This window comes from Grampus griseus, assembly GCF_964374135.1.
Source record: "Grampus griseus genome assembly, chromosome: 5".
In the NCBI taxonomy this organism is placed as follows: Eukaryota; Metazoa; Chordata; class Mammalia; order Artiodactyla; family Delphinidae; genus Grampus; species Grampus griseus.
In genome coordinates, this window is record NC_138998.1 from 121363452 (window position 1) to 121380841 (window position 17390).

A 17390-nucleotide genomic window follows, 5' to 3' on the forward strand; every position below is an offset into this window, starting at 1 on the left:
GCAGGCGGACTCTCAACCACTGTGCCACCAGGGAAGCCCCAGAAGTTTTTTAAAGAAGAAAATGCACTAAACCTATTTTTATTATTGAATCCTTTTAAAATTTGTATAAATTAGCATTACGAAAAACATAAGATTTTTCTTTCATCTCTGCTTCTCTTCAGTAGCTTTGCTGTTTTTAATAAAGTCATATTTTTCCATATATATATTTTAAAAAATTTACCTTTATCTAATTTTATCCTTGTTATAACCCTGTGAGATAACAGACATTATCTCCATTTTATCTTTACCTTTCCTTGACTCATTTGCCTCTATTTAGGGAACAGGGCAGCTTAGAACAACGGTTCATCAGTGAATAACTCATAGTTTATTAATTCAACACTTACAGTTAAGAAATCTTTTTTATCTTATTTTCACAAAACCAATACACTTGAAAAATTGGCTGTCTCCAGTATCATTCTTGGAGTTCCACAGGCTACTTATCCATCTAGATGAACTCACTGTGCCTCCTTAAGCTAGCATTTCACCTTGGATATTACATCTGTGGCCCTTTGGAGACAATGCCATTGCAAAGCTACTTCTTAGAAACATGAAAGACAAGAATTTCAGCCCGTGGTAGGCTAGGAAGGAAGGCAGTATTATGAAGTCCAAATTTTCTATCTTTCCTCAAATAATGCCCCATAGCGCAAATAAATTGGCTACAGCTGAACTGAGGTCTATTTCATGGAAATAATATGGAAGTTGCAGCTGTGCACAGTCACCAACTAAACCATCTGAGGTGCGCTCACAATGGCCTGCTGGTGGTAAACCATCAGTGGTGTGACCAAACACTTTCTTAAGTGCTAGATGGCCTTATTTGAACTGTGGAGAGAAAGGGAAGTTCTAGACAGACTATCAGTGTAACAAATAGTTGCCCACTTTGGGCTATCAATGTTGCAGAATATGGAAAAAAATACTTTCAAAATTAACCTTGTGTTTCTTTCTTTCGTGTTTAAACTTTATGGATATGTCTCAATATCATAATTATTTTGAAAGTCTCTGTATAGTTTTCTAATGGTGCTGTGATAAATTACCACAAACTTGGTGGCTTAAAACAACACATATTTATTATCCTGCATTTCTGTAGAAGTCTGACATGGGCCTCATTGTCCTAGAATTAAGGTGTCAGTGCCTACTTCATTTTGTTCTGGAGGCTCTGGACAGAATCTGTTTCCGCATCTTTTCCAGCTTCTAGAGGCCACCTACATTCCCTGGCTCCTAGCCAACTTCCTTCACCCTCAAAGCCAGTGCCTTTATTTTTCTGACCATTTCTCCCCTAGTCATGTCTCCCTTTGATCACAGATGGGAAAAGTTCTCCATTTTTAAGAATTCATGTGACTAAATTGGGTCCAGGCTAATGTAAGCATCTTGAGGACCTTAATCACATTTGCAACATCTGTTTTCCCATAGAGAGTAACAAACAAATTCTCATGATTAGAATGTAAACAATATTTTTTGGAGAGGTGGGGGTAGGGGTGCAGTACTCTGCATGCCACAACCTCTATCGTTCTGAGCATTTCCACAGGACATATGTCTACTAAAGGGAATAATTCTCGTCTTTTCATTTCATAAAGATATTCTGCCGAAGAACACATTGTAAAGGCATTAAAAAATTCCTGCTCATCTATCAGTCAAAAACCTTTTTAAAAGCAGTTTATCTCATTATGACATCTTTAAGTCATTTAACCCTCTATCTAAATCAAAGCTTAGATTTACACATTAACATGGACACATAAGGAAAGTTAAGAAGTAAGACTTACCTTGGGCTTTATACTTTTCCTCTTTTAACCATGGCAAATTTTATAGATCTGACATTTTTACTTTACTTTCACCGACAAGAGAAATTTTTAAAAAATATTTCAAAAGACAAATCCTATTTATGATTCAAAATCTTATTTAAGATTCAAAATAAAGTGATTAGGAAGACTCCTGTACACTTCCTGCTGAGTTTACCATTTTTAAGACAGGGTAAATATTAAGCCGTCATCAATAAAAATTTATTTACTGTTAGAGTTCTCCAGAGAAACAGAACCATTAAGAGATATATCTCTATCTCTATATCTATCTATTTATCTCTCGTCTATATACCTATCTAAAGAAAGATTCATTTTAAGCAATTGGCTCAAGCAATTGTGGCGGCTGGTATATCTGAAATTTGCAGTATTAGCTAGCAGCTTAGAAATTCAGGTAACAGTTGATGTTTCAGTCTTAAATACAAAATCTGTGGGTACACCAGTGGTCTGTAAACTCAGACAAGGTTTGTATGTTGCAGTACTGAGGAAGAATTGCTTCCTCTATTATGGAGGGTAATCTGCTTTACTTTAAGTCAGCTGAGTGTAAATGTTAATAGCATCTGCAACTACTTTTATAAGAAAAGAAAATCTAAACTAGAGTATGATTAAAAAACTGGTTACTATGGCTCACCCAAATTGACAGATAAAGATAACCATCCCATTTATGGAAATTATTATGGAATAAAAGCTTCATCTGAAGGACTCATTATTTTTTTAAGGACATTTTAAAATTAAATCTGTTGATTCAATAATTATAGAGTGCTTACCACATAGATATTTACTATGTAACATTATATATATATATAAATATATATATACACATATATGCACATATATGTTTTTATGCATATATATTTATAGCATTGGCCATGTAAACATGAATGACACACTGACCCTGAGCTCAAAAAGTTGTTGTCTAATGAAAAAGGTAAATATATGTGCAAAGCATCACAGTGTAACATTCTTGGTGCTAAAAGAAGTATGAATTCTGCAGCACGACTGCAGCATGAAAGGAGTGTCCACTGACATAGGCCCAGGTAGCCATGCTTGAAGGAGTGGAAAAAACTGGCTAAGGGACAAAGTAGAAAGGGCATTGCAGGTAGATCATAGACCAAATAACATTAGATTTCACCACCTGTTTGGAGAACTGAACATTTTAGTGTATCTGGAATTCAGGGCAGGATGTTGTTAGGAAGGTAATTGGATTCCTACTGTGAACAGCCTTGATTGTCAGACCATATCTGTCTTGGAGGAACCAAAAGCCCATTAAAGTAGTGGCTGTTGTTTAAGGGTGTACAACAGATTTAACTTAACAGTCCTTAAAAAAGGCCACTTCCCTTTGAAGAAAGATACTAACTCTTACTTGATCCCTCACCAGTGTGTGTCTTCTTTCTAAAGATAGAAAACATGAAGATACTTATTCAGTCGGCCCAAATATTAAGGAGCTGAGAATTGGTTTTAATTATTCTTGTAGCCTTTTAATAAATTTCACAGATGATTCTGAGTTACAACACTACTTTAGAACCAAAGCATTTAAGGACTGTAAGTCGGGGGAGAATTGCTTTTTTTCTCCTGTCTACTTTTATGCTCATTTTAATGGATACAGGGCACAAAATAGAAATGAAATCATTTCCTTGTTAAATATTTCTCCTTAAAATGTTAAATAATTACTAAATATGGAAGTTTTAAAAAATAAATCATGGCTGGTTTCATATGATGCAGACTACTGCATTCTACTGAAGCTGCAGGCACGTGAATGCATGTGCGTAAGAAATTACTTACACTGCGTAAGAAATTACCACAAATTTAGTGTCTTAAAACAACATTTAGTATCTCACAGTTTCTGTAAATCAGAAATCCTGCTACAGAGAAACTGGATTTTCTGTATCAAAAATATATACACACACATATATATATGTGTGTGCATATTTATACATATATTTTCAATGCTTGAAAGCACTGAGATGGAAACCTTATTTGTATGTAAATAGATATTTCTATGTTGAATTGTTGACTATCACAGATTTGCATTAAACATGTGAAAATTCAAAACAAGGTATATAATGATCCCACACATTGCATTTTTGCTACAGTAAATTTGATCATTCTCAAATTCTCTGTAGGAGGGCGTTTCCATCTCTCCAAGTCTTTCCAGGGATGACTTAAATTCGGTAGAATGTTCACATTCACAGGCACACCTGGCAGCAAACAGTTCATGTGCTGTGGCCCCTACAACACAATGTATCACTGCACAACGAGAAAAGCACTGCAGAAGATGATAAACACCCTTTCAAGACTTCGGGATGGAGAGTAGTTAAGACCAGAATTAGATGATTCTGAGACTTATGAGCGTTTTGCCTCAGAGGAAATATTGTGTTGCTAAAGTGAACTTTCATTGGACCGTCAATATCTGCAAAACTATAACCGAAAATCTGAAACTGTTCATACCTTCTCCTAGAGGCACAGCTTCTATGTTGTTTCTACAGTTATAATGCTGTGGGTCAGGATTTCCATCTCATGTCCACTATCCAGTTCTGTAAATCCTAATTTGGGACAGAATTCCAATCTTTATATGAAACATTGATGCAAATTATTTCTCTGTTATAATTTGTATTTAGTGGTCCTTTTTTTGTTCCACTAAGAGAACCCCATTTAATGAAAAATAACAGTGCTATTTTGTGCATCATGTTGTCAGAAAAAAAAAATTGTTTCTTTGTATTCTGATCTTCTTTATTTCCTCTTTCAGGTCCTAACAACACAAAACAAATGCTCCCAACTTATCCATATCATTTTATCTCCATCATCTTTTCCCACCATGGCTTTCTCACTCTTCTGTGCCCCCATCTTCATATATAACTAAGATAGCCAGGTAATACGCATTAAAATGTTTAGAGTATCTGAGTTGAACAGAATATTTCTAAAATTTGTCACCAGTTTTTTGAGTTCCTACCTTAGTCTTTCAGTGTTTTACACAGGAGAATTCATGTTATCCATTCATAAGTAAGCACTTAAAAGTATTGTGTCTGGCTCATGATTAGGTATTAAGCTTGAAATATTTTCTTTAGTAGACAGGTTAGAGCACACATATCTCCTGATAACATATATAATAGGATATACTTAAATAAATGATTAACTAAACAAATGAGCAAGTTGCTTCATAGATCATTTCTTTTCCACTGTATAGAAAAGTGCCTGACTCAGTGCTTGAAAATTGTCTGACTTTTCACCATATGCAGTATGGTTTCATATTATTTTCAATAAGAGTTGGCATAAACTCTATTTACAATATCCCAGTGTCATAGTGGCCATAATAAAGAATATAACCCCTGGGTTCCTTCATTCTGTCATTTATTAATGTATATAACATTAGTAGATTATTACTGTGTGTCAGCCATAGTGCACAGAGTATGAATCAGACATGTACCCTGAATGCAAAAAAGATGCAATATAATAAGAAACTTGATATTGCAATTGCAAGTTCCATTATGTCATTTTGGATATGTTAATCTTTATGCCTGCTCTCCATATGCTTTTGCAATGGAAGCTGCCTACTCCTGCCTCATCCCCACCTTGCATCCTTTCAGTTCCATATGCCTCATTGGTCAAGCTTCATGCTAAATGACCCAGACCTTCCACTTTAGGGTCATAGTGATTCCATCAGGATGTTGATGCATCACCAAAGCATTCAATTTACATCACCTACAGTCTATGCAAAATTGGCTTATAAAGATGATACTACCTTAGGACAATTTCTTGCAAAGAAATTTGAACTAAGACCATGTAAAGACTTTGAGTGGTGAAGTTTCTGAAAGGTAGTAAGATTGAATTAGGCTAGACAAGGTATTATGGGCCATGTTTCCCTGCATTGGAAGAGAACAATACTTCCTATTAGTACCTGAGGTATGTTGGATATTTTGAGGACTGTGACAGGTGATCTGGGGTTAGTTGCCCTGGGAATCTGTTAAGGAAGAGGATCCTCAGTGGTGCCATTATTCAAGTAAACAAGGCTGGGAAGACTTTAACATCTTTGTTTTTTTAATTTGTTAATTTAATTTAATTTTTTTTTGACCGTGCCACACGGCTTGCAGGATCTTAGTTCCACGGCCAGGGATTGAACCCAGGCCATGGCAGTGACAGTGCTGAGTCCTAACCACAGGACCACTGGGGAATACCCTATAATCTTGGTGACTTACTTTGGGAAGAAGTTGAATACCAAAATAATCCAAGCTTGGTGATCATTATTCTGTGTGTGGTTCATACGAGGAGTAAACTGAGACTCTTCCCACCATGCCATTTCTAGGCATGAGTATAAAACACACCATCTATAAATGGGGAACCAAATGAGGGAAAATATTATTTACCATGTGATTAAGTAGTTTATAAATCTACTATCACTCACAAATTTTTGGTTGCTTTAGAATGGGAGCCAGAAATTTCGGTGATGTATTTTGGTGTGTGAGGTATGTAGTCAAAACCATTGTTGGGGATTGAGTTTTCTAATGATGAACACAACAATATCTCCATTCCATAGGTTCTTTCTATAGTGACTTAGAATTTATTTTCTCCCCTTGAAACTGAATGGCTCTTTATGACTGTCTTAGTATATTGCATAATCATGCCATGCCCATCTACCATGGTCATTTGCAATGCTCGCTCTTGAAAAAGCAGAGACTCCACGGAAAGGGTCTGTGTATGGGTATTTGCTGACAGTATAGATGAGGTCCCAGCTGATAGCTAGTGCTAAATAGACATCTATGTGAATTTACCTTTTGAAAGTAGATCCTCCAGCTCTAGTTGAATTGCTTCAGCTGAACCTCTTAAAATAAAGACAAGCTTCCCTCTGAATCTTTCCCAAACCCTGCCCAAACTACAGATACATGTACAAAATAAATGATTTTTGTTCTCTTAGTCCACAAAGTTTTGTGATGTTTTTATGCAGCAATGGATATAACTAGCAACTAATACATTGTGTTATCCTTGATCTTTTTTTATTCCTGTTATAAATGTGAATTGCTATTGCAGTTTTTCTGCCATTATCCCATTACTGTACTTAAGTTTTGTCAGTTGTGGTTGTATTTACTATTTATTCCATTTGATTCACAGGAAATAACATTAGGATGGGGTTATGACTGAACTAGGAAATTAATGAACACAGCTTGGAAATCCTGGATTCTAAAACTGGAAAGTGCCTTTAAATAAGTTTTTTTCCTCACCTCTCGATTTAGCAACAGGTTATGTTTCTGATCAGACTTTTTGTGAGGTGGTTATAAGGATGATTACAGTGGTTATGTAAGATGGTTAGATCACATTTAGCAAACATCTTTATAACTGATGAGTGTCAAGTAAATAGAAACATGAATAATAATTAGAGAATGACACATTTTGGATTGGAGCTCATTTCATCCATACTTCCTTATCATGGAAATTTTTTGATTCATTTTATCTAGGCAGGCTTGGTTTATTCCATGTACTTATAGACCCAGAAGAAATAATGAAGAGAAAGAAATCCAGAAGCTTCTTTGGGACCCATAATATAGATTTTGTGACATGGTTCATACCAAAATTAGCTGGATTATTCAGATTAGCTTTCCAGATTTGAACTAAAAATATGATTTTCTGGTTGCACAAAAAAGCAATTGGAACTGGAGCAGGACATATTGAGTTTTATGCATATTAAATTTATGGGGGATTTACCAAGAAGAGAAAGAGAAATTTTGAGCAAATTGAAAGACAGTAAGAGAGTTTTAGAATGTGAATGCATCATACAGAGCAGGGAGAATAAATAGAAACAATTCATATTCTTTTTTTTTTTTTTTGCAGTACGCGGGCCTCTCACTGTTGTGGCCTCTCCCATTGCGGAGCACAGGCTCCGGACGCACAGGCTCAGCGGCCATGGCTCACAGGCCTAGCCGCTCCGCGGCATGTGGGATCTTCCCGAACCGGGGCACGAACCTGTGTGTCCTGCATCGGCAGGCGGACTCTCAACCACTGCACCACCAGGGAAGCCCCAAAACAATTCATATTCTTAAGTTTACCACAGTACCTTGAAGCCAGAACTTGCTATAGAGCTAACCTCCATGAAGGCTGGCTCTCTGTGAATCATGTATTTAAATCCCCATGAAAACTACCTCTTCCTTACTGCACCATCTGTATTCTTGTAATACTCATTTCTGTCACCATTAACCACAATTTCTTGCAATCAAAAAAGCTAAAGAGAAACAAGAGTATCCTATGGCGAATGGGTTCACAAAGGAGACTGTGATCTATAAATGAGGGGTGGGTGAATCTCATTATGATAATGCTCTCAAAATGAATCTTCAAAGGTGAATAAGTGTCCAATGATGGATGAGGATATTAAAGGAAAAAAAATAGCATAGAAAAGAATATGAAACATTCAGATTTAAAGGTCTATAACTACTTTAGAATAGCTGAAGCAGGAGTCTTAGAAAGGACATAGTAAAAGATAGGTCAGAGGTAAGATCGGAAATCTTAAGATGGAGGTACATATATATCCCACTATGAAGTTTAGATTTGATATTGAAGGTGAGAAAAAAGTTATGAAAGACTTAATGCAGGACATGGCATGCCTGCACTTGCGTTTTAGAATGTTTTAGAAATATAATTTCAAGGAGAGGAAGATTAAACGCTGGAAGTTCAATGTACATATAGCTAGCAATATTAACTTGGATAATGCCTGACTCTGGTAGGGAAAACAGACACAAAAAATATTAAGACCTTATAATCAACTGAATATGATTATTGATCCAATATGAAGTATGTAGGTAATAGAGTCTGCAAAGACTCCAAATGAATTACTTTCCTGGTAATGGACAAAAAGTTTCAGATTGGGAGCCAATAATAGATTCAGTTTTGCCAGGTTACATTTTGTTACATTCAGCCTCTTATCTAGTTTCTTATCTTGGGCACATCCTTGATTTTTCTTTCTCTATTACAACAACTCTACAGAGTAGCAGGTAAAATGATCCCAAATCTACCCATTTCTTGTCACCTTTATCAATGCATCTTAGTGATTAAAAATATCTGCTTGCAAATCAGTACCTTGATGCATGTGTTAATGTTCTACCCTTTGCCATCAAGTCAATATTGTTGGAGCTTATTGCTGAGTGAGAAGACTGATGAAAGATGTCAGGCAGACAATCAGAATTCAGACTGACATGGCTATGCAGGCTAGGTAAGACATTTGGAATGGAATTTATTTTTCATTTGAAAAGAAGTTACTGGAGTTCTTTAACGAGACAAGTCGAGTATGTGATGAAATTTTTAAACAAACACTGATGTTTGGAGAATTGAATATAGGATGGCAAGGATAGAAATAGGAAATTATTCCTCTAATGTAAACAAAGATGGCTGAATTTCTTTTCCTTTACTGAATCAAACTTGTTTCTAGTCTCAAGGCATTATGCTTGCTGTTTCTTTGCCTGGATGGTCTTAGCCCCAGATTTTCATGTGGCTTATCGATAAGATTTCGGGACTGCCACCCCTCTGAGTCCTTGCTTCATCATCCTACCCAAGTAGCTTTTCCTCTTGTTGTTCACTGATTAATAATTCTGCTGTGGTTTTTCAAAACACATAGTAATCTCTGAAATTATATTATTTATATACTTGTTTATATTCTGTATTCTGCCATTAGAGTATCAGGCCCATGAAGACAGGAAATGTATTTTTCTTGTTGACACTGTGTTTTCCATATCCATCATAGTACTTAGAGTGATATGTGTATACAATATATGTTTGTGACTAGATTGGGAAGTGAAAGAAAAATAAGATATACTTTAAAATTTGTGAGTTATTTTCTTAGAGATGACAAGTGAAAGAGACTGTCCAAGAATAAGGGATTGCTTTAACTTTGAAGATAAGGGGGAGAATTTTGACCTGCAATGGTAATTTGTGGGTTGACAGTAAATAAAAGTATTATTTTTGAAGATTGTAGAAAGTAAATTATAAATTTAAAATTAATAAAAAAGGAAAGTTTTTTCTTCTTTGAATAAGTTTCTATTGAGTACCAGGCACTTGCTAGGTACTAATATGCTTAAACTCATTATGCCTCCAAGAGCCATGATATGTTTTCTTTATTAATTCAGAATTATTTCAATAAAATACATATATATTTTTTCCTCTCTCTTTCTACATATATAGCATATATATATATATATATATATATTTAAGCATGAAGAGTTAAATCTGTTAAAATCAATGTACTTACAGAATAGTGAAAAAACTACATGTAAAGCACATAGCATTCATTAAATTCAATATTGACAAATATTTATATCTCTTTGGGCATAACAAATACAGAAGCTATTTGTATTTGGGAAAAAAAAGTTTTTTATATATTGGTCACTAAACTGTGAAGTAACATGTCTTTTTTGTTTTATATTTACCTGCCTTGGATAAGCCCAGATTTGACTAACAATAAAATTGTCCACTGTTAAAATGCCTGCAGAAATATTGTTCATGTTAAATTATAACAAGATACTCATGCTTACAGTGCCAGGCTATCAATAAAACAACTAAAAGTTTATAGCACAGTGGTACATTTTACCCAGTGTTGTTATTGTGACATATTATGATACCTTGTGCTATATTATACTGTAATTCAGACACTAACTTATGTGACTACTATTCTTTATCCAGAAAAAGATAGTATTCTCATTTCCTGCAAAAAGGTGTAATATGCATATTTCAGACTACAAAATATATCTATTTCCATAGTAGTAGTTTCAATTATTTATTGGGATTCTTCATAATATACTAGTAAACATATTTTAAATTAACTTGTGAAAATAAGCAAATACATAAATAGAATAAGCAAAGAGCTTCAAGCTAATGAGATCCTGGAACATGTGAACATATTATTTTAATAAAGCACTGACTGTACAATACTGTCCTAGTTCTCTTTCATCTGTGTTCCTCAGGCTAGTGGGAGAAGGGATTTACAATAGTACAGGTGTGGAAAACCATTTTGCTTTCTCTTTTCCAAACTTTTAAAAAACTTATCCCTTAGAGGTAATTTATTAGGCAAAGTAAATGGGATAATAAGGAGTTGTGGGAACTAAAAATAATTTTTTAAAAGGAACCTATATTATCATTCCTGTATGCTAGGGCTGAAGATGGACACAGCACCACCACCTCTGACCACACACACACACACAAACACACAAGAACAAACACACTTTATATCTTTAAAATATTACAATATTGTAGAAAATAAAATCTATACTTAGGAAAATATAGAGAGTTCAAATATAGTCCTCCTATAAATAGGTATATCCCCAACAACTCTTTTTTAAAATAAATTCTCTAGAAGGTTATAGAAGTTGGGTGAGAAGGTAAAATGAGAGGATGAAACGCTGAACTATCAACCTATGATTAAATGATAGCAGGTTTGACTTTATTTTTTTTACCTTTTGGTCATCAAGGATTCCCTGTGAACCAGGAGTTTCACAGCTAAATAAGACTGATAAACACTGAAGTAGGTTATTTGTGCAGTTCAACAGTAACATTGTAAAAACTCAGGGGAAAAGAAAATGTAGGATATATACAAATGATAAAATGAATCTAAACACCAGTGCTTTGCCTTCATTTAGTATAAATGAATAACCTTGAGTAAAGATGCTAATATATATTTCAAATGATACACTAAGTTTTAATGAGGAAGTACAGTTTTCAAGAGAGTTTCAGGAAATTTAAATCCAGTATATCTAATTCATTAATACATTTAGTTTTTTAAAAATCTTCAGTCTCTGTATTAATATCTTCATTTTAAGAGTAAGAATAATTTTAAGAATAATTTGTTGACTCATAAAACTAAAAAAAACATACTCGATGTTACACATTTAATTAATTGTTGGAAAGAGGCTTTCAAAGCAGTTTAAAAAACACTACATAGCCTATTCTCTTAAACTACACTGCACTGCTATGAAATTTCATAAAAATCTCAAAAACTTGTGTTAAAACATTTTGGAGTATTGCATTCAGTTATATGAATACTTGTATGATTTTTCAAACTTAGAGAGATCGAAGAAATTGCATAAGTGAAATATCTACAGAGGTAGAGAATAAATAATAGAAAATGCTTCATGAATTGAATATTTTACTAGAGTTTTTACTATATCTTCTATTTGTGATTATCCAACATAAAAATGCATGGAAAAGACTTGGAGAGTTTTCATAAGAGAGCAAATACAAGAATGATGGAAAATATGATATGTAAAGAAAGAGTAGAAGAATTGGGAATATCTTGCCTGAAAGGCCTAGACAGATTTAATAACTATACTCAAACATATAAAAGGTTATGCTTATTAGCATGGTTTCCAAGCATCTTTACAGTGGAAGCAACAGAAAATAACAGCTTAAAGAACTTACAGAACAGGATGCAGCATCCCCTGCCTCTCCCTATAACTATAACTCAATCATTAGAGTTGAAATTTTTTACAGTTTCTAGAAATCTTCAGAGAATAGTAAAAATACTAAAGGTAATATATGGGAAAGAATAAAGGGCTATAGATGAGGAAACGTTCTGGTTTTAATTTTATAACTAATTAACTCTGTGACTTTGTTTAAGACATTTCATTGGTCTGAATTTCATATGCCTTGTTTGAAAAAAGATACAGCTGGACTCTAATGCTTTTCAGTTATGCTTGGGTTTCTAGATTTATTGAAGGCCTTGGTAAAGGATCATTTGATACCTCTGCCAAAATCTTAAAAGAGAAATGTGCCTTGATTAAAAAAAAAAAACAACGTATCAAATGAAGGAAGCCTTACTTTTCTGGTAATTAGAGCTCAACAGCTGAGACTCTTTTAAAGTACAGAAGGGTCTACTTCCAAAATATTCCAAAGTATCTAGAAATAACTTGAGATAATTTCATTCCTCAGTTCGCCATTGTAACAACAGCCTCCAGACCAAAATACCCTTCCCATTTCCCTTAGCTTGACTAAACCTTAGAAGGCTTCTTCCTGACTTTAGGCCCTTGACCTCCTTTTGCTTAGAACATTTACTTTAGAAAACCTGTAATTGAAAATTCTTTCTCTTTCCTTTTGAAAGGAAAATGTAAATCTTTTAAGAATCATCTTTCCAGTTTTGCAACCAAGGACTGCCTTTCTTAAGGACCTGGGAGGCATCTTTTTGAAATGTAATCATCAAGGAAGAAAGAGCTACTGCCTTCCAGTCTAATTCCAAGTTGTAAAATTCCTTCCTGCCTTGAAGATAGGAGAAAGTTGACTTTTCCATAGGTAGCATCAATTAAAAAACAGAACAGTCTACTATCCTTCACCCCACATCTTAAAAACTCATCAATCTTTTTTTAGTTTTTCCGAACGGAGGTAAGTTCAGACTGCTTTGTTTTCTCTTCCCTATTGCAATAGTATTTAATAGTCTTCATTATCCGTTTAACTTTTATAGTTTCAATTTTTGCTTGACACTGCCTGGGAACTTACCTAGTTTTTGCCTCAAATCTTGGTTCTACCCTTAGTTATTTGCTCTCAGGCTTTTGCTAGTTTTAATTATTCATATAATCTTATTCTTCACTTTTGATCAATTCTAATAAAGCTGATTATATCCACTAACCTTGCTGAATCTACCTTCGTGGTGCAACAAGGCTATCTTGTATGACCAAGCTGGCATTGTTGCAAACAGTCTTGTCTTGTCTAATTCCTATCTATCTCATGCCAGGTCATAACTGAGCCAGCCATGAAATCTGCCTCTTCATGAATCCAGACTTCCTGCTCCTCTGCTGAACTAGTCTATTCTTATTCCTTCTACATTTCCAGTCACAGATCAGTTCCTGAATTACCATATATACATAAGTTTTCCCACTGTTGCCAAAATCTTGGCTCTCTGTGCACCGATGCCGAACAGAAATATGGATACAGAGTTATGGAGGAGAAAGAAAGAGTGGCTTTATTTCTTTGCCAGGCAAAGGGGGAACACAGTAAGCTAGTGCCTCAAGAACTGTGCCCCTCTTACTGAGGAATAGGGAGAGGTCACATAGTCGGGTAGTGGTCAGAGGTATGTGATAAGGATCAAGGCAGTAACTGTTTTACGTTCTTCTTTCTTCTGCAAAGTTTCAAAAGGATGGGGTTGCTGACAAGATTAGGGTGTGTGAAGGGTCTCAGATGGTCTCCTAAGCTTTTCTGGTCCCTTTAATTTTGCCTCAGGTGGTTTTGTGGCTGCTCCTCCCTTGATTAGGAACAGTTCAAACCTGCCTTTTGGAACTCAGGGAATTTCTTGGAGGTTGGAGTCTTGCCTACAAGAAATGGGGGACAAAAAAACCTCTATGCCCAGAAGCCCCACAGGGCCCTGCTCGGTATCACCACCTTGTTTTCATGCTTTCATATGGCCCTTGTCCTTGTGACACAACTAGTTACTTCATCAACCTTAATTCCACATATTATCTATTTTGTGTTTGTTGTGGTGAACGATGCTTCCATGGTAATGGATGAAGTGCTTCACTTTCTTTTCCCAAATCCATAGCCTCATTTTTGCAAATGTTTTCCTATTTGTTGCAAACATTTTCCTAACTTTTTTTCTTTTTGGTCTACACTCTTCACATTAGTGAGGATTTTCTTAATGAACTAGAAATAGAAATGGAAGGCACAAATTAGCTGGAAGAGATCTTGATCTATAAAAAGTAATCAGTTGAGGCTAGTTATATCATTGGTGGGATATTACTACATTGAGTTGGATTCTATGCTTACTTCCATTGAATATTTCACTGAATCTCTGACCTGGTGAATAAACTAATTCATAATTTTCTTTATGCATTACAACAAGAGCTCTCTCTATCTTTTACTTTTTGTGACCACCCTTACAGTACTTTTTCAACTTTCAGATCTGCTTATTATTCAAGGTGAAATTTCTGAATAGAGGGAGAATAAGGTACACTGATGAGAGAGAAAGAGAGAGAGAGAGACTGAACAAAATATTGTATCTCCTGACAAAATAAATATCTCTGTATCTCTTTTCTGGAAGGGTAGCTACACAGTTTTGGTGTAGACCTCGGGTCTTTGAAGCAAGTACAAGAAGGTAAAACATTTTTATTTTTACTCAGTCATACTGGAGGTCAGCTTTTCTTAGAAAATATAGTGACACAATGTGTCAATCCAAGTCCATATATCAAAATGAGCTCTTTCTTTGACTGTCTCTTATTATGAAGAATTCTGTTAATTTGACAGGTAGAGAGAATAGAATAATAAACCTCTAAATATATATCATTCAGGTTAAAAATGATTAACATTTTTCTAAACTTGTTTCATCTCTTTTCAATTTCTCCCTTCTTCCTTCCTTTTTTTCCCTCTTTTTCTATGATGAAGTATTTCTAAACAAATCTCAGTCCTTCATAGCTTTTCACTCATCATGTGACTATAAAAAGTAGACCATTTTCTTAATCTCAATGCCATTATCATATCTAACAAAATTCCTAAGTATCATTAGTATCTGATTTATACAATGAATTCTTCATAGATTTTATTTAAATTTTCCCAGAGGTTGGCACAAGGTTAGACTTAAAATGAGATTTTTGGAGGTCTAATGAAGGCATTGGCATGCCTGACTTATTTGACAGCCAGAGTGAATCATTTTTTAACATCCACCTTATCTATATGACACAATTATTTTTAGGAATAATAATAAGATGAAACAAGTGTCAATAATGGCCAGAAAAAGGATAGTTTTATTTTATCAAACTTCATATGTATGAAATTATTGCAGAAAAATAAAAACGTATATAAAATAAAGAGAAAAATAATGGATTTTTACCTTTCAATTGCATTATGTATAATTTTTGTAAAGAAGGAAAAACATATGTCTTTCTATTACTCTGTTGCATTAATAAATAACATTACAATTTTTTTTTGTTTTTGACATTTAACTTATACAAATTTGTCAGTGACTTCTTTAAAATTAATCTTCTTCATGTCCAATAGCTATTATAGGTAGATTTCTCTATCTATTTTCTCTCTTTATTGGTCAGTGTGTTTCTTATTAATTTTAATTTTGAAAAAACATTTTAATTTTCAAATTATTCTTTCACATGATGTAACATATACAAATCGTTAAGAAAAGTCTTAAATATAAGTTGTGTAAAGATTCATAAAACCCCTACTTGGGAATCTATTATAGTGTTTTCTTTTCCTGCTGTAACAAATTTTCCATTAAAATATCTTAAAATACAAAAATACATCATAAATTTCAATTATATTTATTAAAAAATTCTAAAGTTATTTTTCTCTACAAAAATTAATAAAAATGGCTAAACATTAACATTGTTGATTCATTCATTCATAATGAGCATCCAGTGTTTGATGAAAGTAATCAAGGAAATAAAATATTTCTCTTTTGAAGTCTTTGGCAGTATAAGATGAGCATCTTTTGTCAGTTCTCCAGGCATTCTTCTTTGAAATTTGAATCTACTTTTGTTTGGAAGGTTCCATTTCCTTACTTTTGTGGTTACATAATTAATGGCCAACTCTGCCATTTCCATGCCCAGATTTTCAAAGAATGATTTCAAAGCTTAGTGTTTCACTGTACATTTTTCAAGGCTGATTCTGGCTGTTTGTGAATATATTTTGCTTCTGATTAACCTCATTTAAAGCTTCACTTAAGGGGGAAAGGTAACTGATAAAAGAAAAATTGCATACAGTTCTTGCAAAAAGAATTGCATAACACTTTTGAGGTTGGAGACAAAATGCACTGAAAGAAGGTAAAATAATTGTGAATTCTTACAAACTTACTCTCAAGATGAGCTTGTGTAGCGAAGTCTCGGAACATTGGGGGATGTCTGAGTAACTAGAAATTCTCCATATTAACTTCCACATAGAAATTCTTTGTATTAATGTTTATTAAAGGACAAATAATAAAAATGTAATAAGATGAAGCTTACAGATATATTACTGAAACTAAATGTTAACCTCAGTAATTGTTTAGAACTTAGGCTAACAAAAGATAGTTTCTGATATTGTCTAGCATTGTTAAATCACGGTGAGAAAACAAAGCTGACAGACTTTCAGTTGGTGTTTTTATGTTTTCATTTTCTCTACAATATACACACACCCACATTGCCTTTACCCAAAGTAGACTGTTCTCATTACCCCACTCTTGGCATACAACTGAATGGTGACACACAAGCCTTCTCTCATTTTTACTGTGGGAAATTGAAAGGTTGAATCAGGACAGCCAGCATCTCTCTCATTAGCCCTTGCAAAATTTCCTGTTGTTTCCAGTCTCTTGTGTGCTGAGTCAACCACTGACACTGAACCCAGATTTGTAAAACAAATCTGTGCACAAATCCTCCAATCGTTTCCTCCTGCCTGTAGAATAATGCCTTAAATTCCTGGTGCAAAATCTTTCCTGTCTGTTCCCTCTCCCCCCACCCAAATCCCCATTCCCCCACCCTCACAATCTCTCCCTCTGTCAGCCATGTGTCCCAGGTTCTGTTACACCTATGAGCCCTTGCACACGTTGCTCTTTTTTTTTTTTTAATTAGAAAAATAATTTTGTGTGAGGAAGTTAGGATAAAATATTTAAAATTTAAGGCTCAGAAA

General features: G+C 34.4%; 1 pseudogene across 1 annotated transcript in view; it reads right to left on the bottom strand.

The window, feature by feature from the left end:
* The window catches only part of LOC309823194 (malate dehydrogenase, mitochondrial-like), a 29215-nt pseudogene extending 12598 nt beyond the window's left edge, over window positions 1-16617 (bottom strand). Inside the window, exon 1 of the transcript in view lies at window positions 16581-16617. The product of the transcript in view is annotated as a malate dehydrogenase, mitochondrial-like (transcript). The remainder of the gene's footprint in view (window positions 1-16580) is intronic.
* Window positions 16618-17390: the final 773 nt, after the last annotated feature.